This window comes from Triticum aestivum, chromosome 1A, assembly GCF_018294505.1.
Source record: "Triticum aestivum cultivar Chinese Spring chromosome 1A, IWGSC CS RefSeq v2.1, whole genome shotgun sequence".
In the NCBI taxonomy this organism is placed as follows: domain Eukaryota; kingdom Viridiplantae; phylum Streptophyta; class Magnoliopsida; order Poales; family Poaceae; genus Triticum; species Triticum aestivum.
In genome coordinates this window covers 495296570-495306677 of record NC_057794.1, presented here as the reverse complement: position 1 = coordinate 495306677, position 10108 = coordinate 495296570, and positions in this window count along the sequence as shown.

Here is a 10108-nt window from a genome sequence, read left to right as displayed (position 1 = left end):
GATGAACTATAACATGCAAGGGATGACGAAAATGATTCGTCGAGCTCTTCACGATGCTGAAATCGGCAAAGATAGAAATCAAGAAAAGCATCAATTGTTGATGGTTGAAAAGACCACTAGTTTCAAGTAAAAGGGCAAGGAAAAGAAAGGGAACTTCAAGAAGAATGACAAGCAAGTTGCCACTCCCATGAAGAAGCCCAAAGCTAGACCCAAGCCTGAAACTGAGTGCTTCTACTGCAAAGGAAATGGTCACTAGAAGCGGAACTGCCCCAAATACTTGGCGGGTAAGAAGGATGGCAAAGTGAACAAAAGTATATATGATATACATGTTATTGATGTGTACTTTACTAGTATTCATAGTAGCCCCTGGGTATTTGATACTGGTTCAGTTGCTATGATTAGTAACTTGAAACATGAACAGGGACTAGTTGAGGGCAAGATGACGATGTGTGTTGGAAGTGATTCCAAGGTTGATAAGATCACCATCGCACACTCCCTTTACCTTTGGGATTAGTGTTGAACCTAAAATAAATGTTATTTGGTGTTTGCTTTGAGCATAATATGATTGGATCATGTTTATTGCAATACGGTTATTCATTTAAGTTAAAGAATAATTGTTATTCTGTTTACATGAATAAAACCTTTTGTGGTCCTACACCCAAGGTGAATGGTTTATTGGATCTCGATTGTAGTGATACACATATTCATAATATTGAAGCCAAAAGATGCAAGGTTAATAATGATAGTGCAACGTATTTGTGGCACTGCTGTTTAGGTCATATTGGCGCAAAGCGCATGAAGAAACTCCATGCTCGTGGGCTTTTGGAATCACTTGATGCTTGCGAACCATGCCTCATGGGCAAGATGACTAAGACTCCGTTCTCCAGAACAATGGAGCGAGCCACTGACTTATTGGAAATAATACATACCGATGTATGCGGTCCGATGAGTGTTGAGGCTCGCGGTGGGTATCGTTATTTTCTGACCTTCACAGATGATTTGAGTAGATATGGGTATATCTACTTAATGAAACACAAGTTTGAAACATTTGAAAAGTTCAAAGAATTTCAGAGTGAAGTTGAGAATCATTGTAACAAGAAAATAAAGTTTCTACGATCTGATCGCGGAGGCGAATATTTGAGTTACGAGTTTGGCCTTCATATGAAACAATGTGGAATAGTTTCGCAACTCACGCCACCTAGAACACCACAGCGTAATGGTGTGTCCGAACATCGTAACCGTACTTTATTAGATATGGTGCGATCTATGATGTCTCTTACCGATTTACCACTATCGTTTTGGGGTTATGCATTAGAGACAGCTGCATTCACGTCAAAATTGGCCTCTGTCTAAAAATCCATTAAGACAACACCGTATGAACTGTCATTTAGCAAGAAACCTAAGTTGTTGTTTCTTAAAGTTTGGGGTTACGATGCTTATGTGAAAAAGTTTCAGCCTGATAAGCTCAAACCCAAATCGAAGAAGTGCGTCTTCATAGGATACCCAAAAGAAACTATTGGGTACACCTTCTATCACAGATCCAAAGGCAAGATCTTTGTTGCTAAGAGTGGATCATTTCTAGAGAAGGATTTTCTCTTGAAAGAAATGAGTGGGAGGAAAGTAGAACTTGATGAGGTAATTGTACCTTCTCTCGAATTGGAAAGTAGATCATCACTGAAATCAGTTCTTGTGATGCCTACATCAATTAGTGAGGAAGTTAATGATGATGATCATGAAACTTCAGATCAAGTTACTACCGAACCTCATAGGTTAACCAGAGTACGATTCGCCCCAATGGTACGGTAATCCTATTCTGGAAGTCATGTTGCTAGACCATGATGAACCTACGAACTATGAGGAAGCGATGATGAGCCCAGATTCCGACAGGTGGCTCGAGGCCATGAAATCTGAGATATAATCCATGTATGAGAACAAAGTGTGAACTTTGGTGGACCTGCCCGATGATCGGCAAGCCACTGAGAATAAATGGATCTTCAAGAGGAAGACGGACGCTGATAGTAGTGTTATGATACGTCTCCAATGTATCTATAATTTTTGATTGTTCCATGCTATTATATTATCAACCTTGGATGTTTTATATGCATTTATATGCTATTTTATATGATTTTTGGGACTAACCTATTAACCTAGAGCCTAGTGCCAGTTTCTGTTTTTTTCCTTGTTTTAGAGTATCACAGAAAAGGAAAATCAAACGGAGTCCAATTGACCTGAAACTTCACGGAACTTATTTTTGGACCAGAAGAAGCCCACGGAGTATCGGAGTTGGACCAGGAGAGTCCCGGGCTGCCCACGAGGGTGGGGGCGCACCCACCCCCTGGGCGCGCCCCCTGCCTCGTGGACAGTCCGGAGGTCCACCGACGTACTTCTTCCTCCCATATATACCCAGATACCCTAAAAACTTCGGGGAGCACAATAGATCAGGAGTTCTGCCGCCAGAAGCCTCTGTAGCCACCGAAAACCAATCTAGACCCGTTCCGGCACCCTGCCGGAGGGGAATTCCTCTCCAGTGGCCATCTTCATCATCCCGGTGCTCTCCATGACGAGGAGGGAGTAGTTATCCCTCGGGGCTGAGGGTATGTACCAGTAGCTATGTGTTTGATCTCTCTCTCTCTCTCTCTCTCTCTCTCTCTCTCGTGTTCTTGAGGTGATACGATCTTGATGTATCGTGAGCTTTGCTATTATAGTTGGATCTTATGATGTTTCTCCCCCTCTACTCTCTTGTAATGAATTGAGTTTTCCCTTTGAAGTTATCTTATCGGATTGAGTCCTTAAGGATTTCCGATCCACTTGATATATGTTTTGGTGATCAACTTGCGGGTTCCGCCCATGAACCTATGCATAGGGGTTGGCACACGTTTTCGTCTTGACTCTCCGGTAGAATCTTTGGGGCACTCTTTGAGGTCCTATGTGTTGGTTGAATAGATGAATCTGAGATTGTGTGATGCATATCGTATAATCATACCCACGGATACTTGAGGTGACATTGGAGTATCTAGGTGACATTAGGGTTTTGGTTGATTTGTGTCTTAAGGTGTTATTCTAGTACGAACTCTAGGGCTGTTTGTGACACTTATAGGAAGATGATATTTTTAGTCTCCCAAGTTTTGATATGCAAATTTATAATGATGATAGCATGCCTCCTACCTATGATGATTATTGTGATGATACTTATGCTATAAAAAGTAGTGATTATATTTATAAAACTTGTCATGATTATGATTACCCCTTTTCTGAACATTACTCTTTTAATGTGGAAACAATCTATAGTATTCGAGTCTCTTATGATACTCCCACTATTCCGAATGAGAAGAATTTTGCTTATGTGGAGAGTAATAAAAATTCTATGCTTGTAGATCATGAAAAGAATGCTTTAGGTGCTGGTTATATTGTTGAATTAATTCATGATGCTACTGAAAATTATTATGAGGGAGGAATATATGCTTGTAGGAATTGCAATAATATCAAGTTTCCTCTCTATGTGCTTAAAGTTTTGAAGTTATGCTTGTTTTACCTTCCTATGCAAGTTGATCCTTGTTTCCATAAGTTGTTTGCTCACAAAATCCCTATGCATAGGAAGTGGGTTAGATTTAAATGTGGTAGTCATATTCTTCATTATGCTCTCTTTATGTTTCAATTCTTATCTTTAATGTGAGCATCATTGAAATCATCATGCCTAGCTAGGGGCGTTAAACGATAGCGCTTGTTGGGAGGCAACCCAATTTTTATTATTGTTATTTGATTTTTGCTCCTGTTTAGTAAAAAATAATTCATCTAGCTCTGTTTATATGTGGTTTTATGTTTTAGTTAGTGTTTGTGCCAAGTAGAACCTTTGGGAAGACTTGGGGAAAGTCTTTGTGATCATGCTATTAAAAACAGAAACTTTAGCGCTCACGAGATTTGCTGCCATTTTTTATTGGAGAGTGATATTTAGTTAATTCTTTTTTCAGATGATTAATAGATAAATTCCTCACGTCCAAAAAATTATTTTAGAATTTTTGAGGTTCAGAAGTTTGCGTTAGTTACAGATTACTACAGACTGTTCTGTTTTTGACAGATTCTGTTTTTCATGTGTTGTTTACTTATTTTGATGAGTCTATGGCTAGTAAAAGAGTTTATAAACCATAGAGAAGTTGGAATACAGTAGGTTTAACACCAATATAAATAAAGAATGAGTTAATTACAGTACCTAAGTGGTGATTTATTTTCTTATACTAACGGAGCTTACGAGTTTTCTGTTAAGTTTTGTGTTGTGAAGTTTTCAAGTTTTGGGTAAAGATTCGATGGACTATGGAATAAGGAGTAGCAAGAGACTAAGCTTGGGGATGACCAAGGCACCCCAAGGTAATATTCAAGTACAACCAAGAGCCTAAGCTTGGGGATGCCCCGGATGGCATCCCCTCTTTCGTCTTCGTTCATCGGTAACTTTACTTGGAGCTATATTTTTATTCACCACATGATATGTGTTTTGCTTGGAGCGTCATTTTATTTTATTTAGTTTTGCTTGCTGTTTGAATAAAATATCAAGATCTTAAATTATTAAATGGGAGAGTCTTCACATAGTTGCATAATTATTCAACTACTCATTGATCTTCACTTATATCTTTCGGAGTAGTTTATTGTTGCTCTAGTGCTTCACTTATATCTTTTTAGAGCACGGTGGTGGTTTTATTTTGAAGAAATAGATGAACTCTCATGCTTCACTTATATCATTTTGAGAGTATTTAGAACAGCATGGTAGTTTGCTTTGGTTATGAAACTAGTCCTAATATGATGGGCATCCAAGAGGGATATAATAAAAACTATCATATAAAGTGCATTGAATACTATGAGAAGTTTGATACTTGGTAATTGTTTTGAGATATGGAGATGGTGATATTAGAGTCATGCTAGTTGAGCAGTTGTGAATTTGAGAAATACTTGTGTTGAAGTTTGTGATTCCCGTAGCATGCACGTATGGTGAACCGTTATGTGACGAAGTCGGAGCATGATTTATTTATTGATTGTCTTCCTTATGAGTGGCGGTCGGGGACGAGCGATGGTCTTTTCCTACCAATATATCCCCCTAGGAGCATGCACGTAGTACTTTGTTTCGATAACTAATATATTTTTGCAATAAGTATGTGAGTTCTTTATGACTAATGTTGAGTCCATGGATTATACGCACTCTCACCCTTCCACCATTGCTAGCCTCTCTAGTACCGCACAACTTTCGCCGGTACCATAAACCCACCATATACCTTCCTCAAAATAACCACCATACCTACCTATTATGACATTTCCATAGCCATTCCGAGATATATTGCCATGCAACTTTCCACCGTTCGGTTTATTATGACACGCTTCATCATTGTCATATTGCCTTGCATGATCATGTAGTTGACATCATATTTGTGGCAAAGCCACCGTTCATAATTCTTCCATACATGTCACTCATGAGTCATTGCACATCCCGGTACACCGCCGGAGGCATTCATATAGAGTCATATTTTGTTCTAAGTATCGAGTTGTAATTCTTGAGTTGTAACTAAATAAAAGTGTGATGATCATCATTATTAGAGCATTGTCCCAGTGAGGAAAGGATGATGGAGACTATGATTCCCCCACAAGTCGGGATGAGACCTCGGACTAAAAAAAAGAAAAAAAGAGGCCATAAAAAAGAGAGAAAGGCCCAAATAAAAAAATTGAGAGAAAAAGAGAGAAGGGGCAATGCTACTATCCTTTTACCACACTTGTGCTTCAAAGTAGCACCATGATCTTCATGATAGAGAGTCTCCTATGTTGTCACTTTCATATACTAGTGGGAATTTTTCATTATAGAACTTGGCTTGTATATTCCAATGATGGGCTTCCTCAAAATGCCCTAGGTCTTCGTGAGCAAGCGAGTTGGATGCACACCCACTAGTTTCTTTTGTTGAGCTTTCATACATTTATAGCTCTAGTGCATCCGTTGCATGGAAATCCCTACTCACTCACATTGATATCTATTGATGGGCATCTCCATAGCCCGTTAATACGCCTAGTTGATGTGAGACTATCTTCTCCTTTTTGTATTCTCCACAACCACCATTCTATTCCACCTATAGTGCTATGTCCATGGCTCATGCTCATGTATTGCGTGAAGATTGAAAAAGTTTGAGAACATCAAAATTTGAAACAATTGCTTGGCTTGCCATCGGGGTTGTGCATGATTTAAATATTTCGTGTGGTGAAGATAGAGCATAGCCAGACTATATGATTTTGTAGGGATAGCTTTCTTTGGCCATGTTATTTTGAGAAGACATGATTACTTGGTTAGTATGCTTGAAGTATTATTATTTTTATGTCAATATTAAATTTTTTTCTTGAATCTTATGGATTTAAATATTCTTGCCACAATAAAGATAACTACATGGATAAATATGTTAGGTAGCATTCCACATCAAAAATTCTGTTTTTATTATTTACCTACTCGAGGACGAGCAGGAATTAAGCTTGGGGATGCTGGTATGTCTCCAACGTATGTATAATTTTTGATTGTTCCATGCTATTATATTATCAACCTTGGATGTTTTATATGCATTTATATGCTATTTTATATGATTTTTGGGACTAACCTATTAACCTAGATCCCAGTGCCAGTTTCTGTTTTTTTCCTTGTTTTAGAGTATCGCAGAAAAGGAAAATCAAACGGAGTCCAATTGACCTGAAACTTCACGGAACTTATTTTTGGACCAGAAGAAGCCCACGGAGTATCGGAGTTGGACCAGGAGAGTCCCGGGCTGCCCACGAGGGTGGGGGCGCACCCACCCCCTGGGCGCGCCCCCCTGCCTCGTGGACAGCCCGGAGGTCCACCGACGTACTTCTTCCTCCCATATATACCCAGATACCCTAAAACTTCGAGGATCACAATAGATCAGGAGTTCTGCCGCCAGAAGCCTCTGTAGCCACCGAAAACCAATCTAGACCCGTTCCGGCACCCTGCCAGAGGTGGAATTCCTCTCCGATGGCCATCTTCATCATCCCGGTGTTCTCCATGACGAGGAGGGAGTAGTTATCCCTCAGGGCTGAGGGTATGTACTAGTAGCTATGTGTTTGATCTCTCTCTCTCTCTCGTGTTCTTGAGGTGATATGATCTTGATGTATCGCGAGCTTTGCTATTATAGTTGGATCTTATGATGTTTCTCCCCCTCTACTCTCTTATAATGAATTGAGTTTTCCCTTTGAAGTTATCTTATCGGATTGAGTCCTTAAGGATTTCCGATCCACTTGATGTATGTTTTGGTGATCAACTTGCGGGTTCCGCCCATGAACCTATGCATAGGGGTTGGCACACGTTTTCGTCTTGACTCTCCGGTAGAATCTTTGGGGCACTCGTTGAGGTCCTATGTGTTAGTTGAATAGATGAATCTGAGATTGTGTGATGCATATCGTATAATCATACCAATAGATACTTGAGGTGACATTGGAGTATCTAGGTGACATTAGGGTTTTGGTTGATTTGTGTCTTAAGGTGTTATTCTAGTACGAACTCTAGGGCTGTTTGTGACACTTATAGGAATAGCCCAACGAATTGATTGGAAAGAATAACTTTGAGGTGGTTTCGTACCCTACCATAATCTCTTTGTTTGTTCTCCGCTATTAGTGGCTTTGGAGTGACTCTTTGTTGCATGTTGAGGGATAGTTATGTGATCCAATTATGTTATTATTGTTGAGAGAACTTGCACTAGTGAAAGTATGAACCCTAGGCCTTGTTTCAACGCATTGCAATACCGTTTGTGCTCACTTTTATCATTAGTTACCTTGCTGTTTTTATATTTTCAGATTACAAAAACCTTTATCTACCATCCATATACCACTTGTATCACCATATCTTCGCCGAACTAGTGCACATATACAATTTACCATTGTATTGGGTGTGTTGGGCACACAAGAGACGCTTTGTTATTTGGTTGCAGGGTTGCTTGAGAGAGACCATCTTCATCCTACGCCTCCTACGGATTGATAAACCTTAGGTCATCCAGTTGAGGGAAATTTGCTACTGTCCTACAAACCTCTGCACTTGGAGGCCCAACAACGTCTACAAGAAGAAGCTTGTGTAGTAGACATCATGTTACTATCTACAAAGCTCGACTTGTCGAAAAGGGTTTTTTGACAAATTCAAGATGTTGACTACGATGAGATTTTCTCACTCGTATCGATGCTTAAAGTCTGTCCGAATCATGTTAGCAATTGCCACATTTTATGATATCTGACAAATGGATATGAAAACTGCATTCCTTAATGGATTTATTAAAGAAGAGTTGTATATGATACAACCAGAAGGTTTTGTCAATCCTAAAGGTGCTAACAAATTGTGCAAGCTCCAGCGATCCATCTATGGACTAGTGCAAGCCTCTCGGAGTTGGAATATAGGATTTGATAAGTTGATCAAAGCATATAGTTTTATACAGACTTGCGGTGAAGCCTGTATTTACAAGAAAGTTAGTGGGAGCACTACAACCTTTTTGATAAGTATATGTGAATGACATATTGTTGATCAGAAATGATGTATAATTTTCTAGAAAGCATAAATGAGTGTTTGAAAGGAGTTTTTCGAAGAAAGACCTCAGTGAAGCTGCTTACATATTGGGCATCAAGATCTATAGAGATAGATCAAGACGTTTGATAAGTTTTTTCAATGAGTACATACCTTGACAATATTTTCAAGTAGTTCAAAATGGAACAGTCAAAAAAGGATCTGTATTGCAAGGTGTAAAGTTGAGTAAGACTCAAAACACGACCACGACAGAAAATAGAAAGAGAATGGAAGTCATTCCCTATGCCTCAGCCATAGGTTCTATAAAGTATGCTATGCTGTATACCAAACCTATTGTGTACCTTGCCACGAATTTGGCAAGGGGGTATGATATTGATCCAGGAGTAGATCACTGGACAGCGGTCAAAATTATCCTTAGAAGACTAAGAAGATATTTCTCGGTTATGGAGGTGATAAAGAGTTCGTCGTAAAGAGTTGCGCCGATGCAAGATTTTACACCGATCCGAACGACTCTAAGTCTGAATCTGGATACATATTGAAAGTGGGAGCAATTAGCTAGAGTAGCTCCATGTAGAGCATTATAGACATAGAAAATTTGCAAAATACATACGACTCTGAATGTGACAGACCCGTTGACTAAACTTCTCTCACAAGCAAACCATGATCACACCTTAGTGCTCTTTGGGTGTTAATCACATGGCGATGTGAACTAGATTATTGACTCTAGTAAACCCTTTGGGTGTTGGTCACATGGCGATGTGAACTATGAGAACTAATCACATAAAGATCTGAACTATTTGTTTTAAATCACATGACGATGTGAACTAGATTAGCGACTCTAGTGCAAGTGGGAGACTGAAGGAAATATGCCCTAGAGGCAATAATAAAGTTGTTGTTTATATTTCCTTATATCATGATAAATGTTTATTATCCATGCTAGAATTGTATTAACCGGAACTTAGTACATGTGTCAATACATAGACAAAACAGAGTGTCCCTAGTATGCCTCTACTTGACTAGCTCGTTAATCAAAGATGGCTATGTTTCCTGACCATATACATGTTGTAACGCCCGGATAATCATGCTACAGTAAACTCACGTTGATGGTGCCACGTCACCTCTGTCATTGTAGTTAATCTCGGGTTAATTCAAAGCTGTTTCGAAATTCAAATTCAAATCTATGATAGCAATAAAAGTTTTCAAAAATTTAAAACTAAAATGTTCGGGGGTTGCCAAATATTGCATCGGTAATTATCGTGAAATAAACACATCTTTATAAAAGGCCTAAATAATTTAAAATTATTTAAAATTATAAAAGGCCTAAAACAAAAAAGTAAATAAATAAAAGAAAAGAAAATACAAAAGAGAAAAACTAAGCTAACAAAAAAAAGAGAAAGAGAAGCCCCCCCCCCCTGCTGGACCGCGGCCCAGCTGGCCATCGGGCCAACCAGGCCGGCCCAGGTCGGCCCCCACGTCCTCTCCCTTATCCACTCACCCCCCACGTTCCACCGACACCCCCACTCCACCCACTCGCCCCCTCCTCTCGCCCGATCTAGATCGGGATCCAGAGGA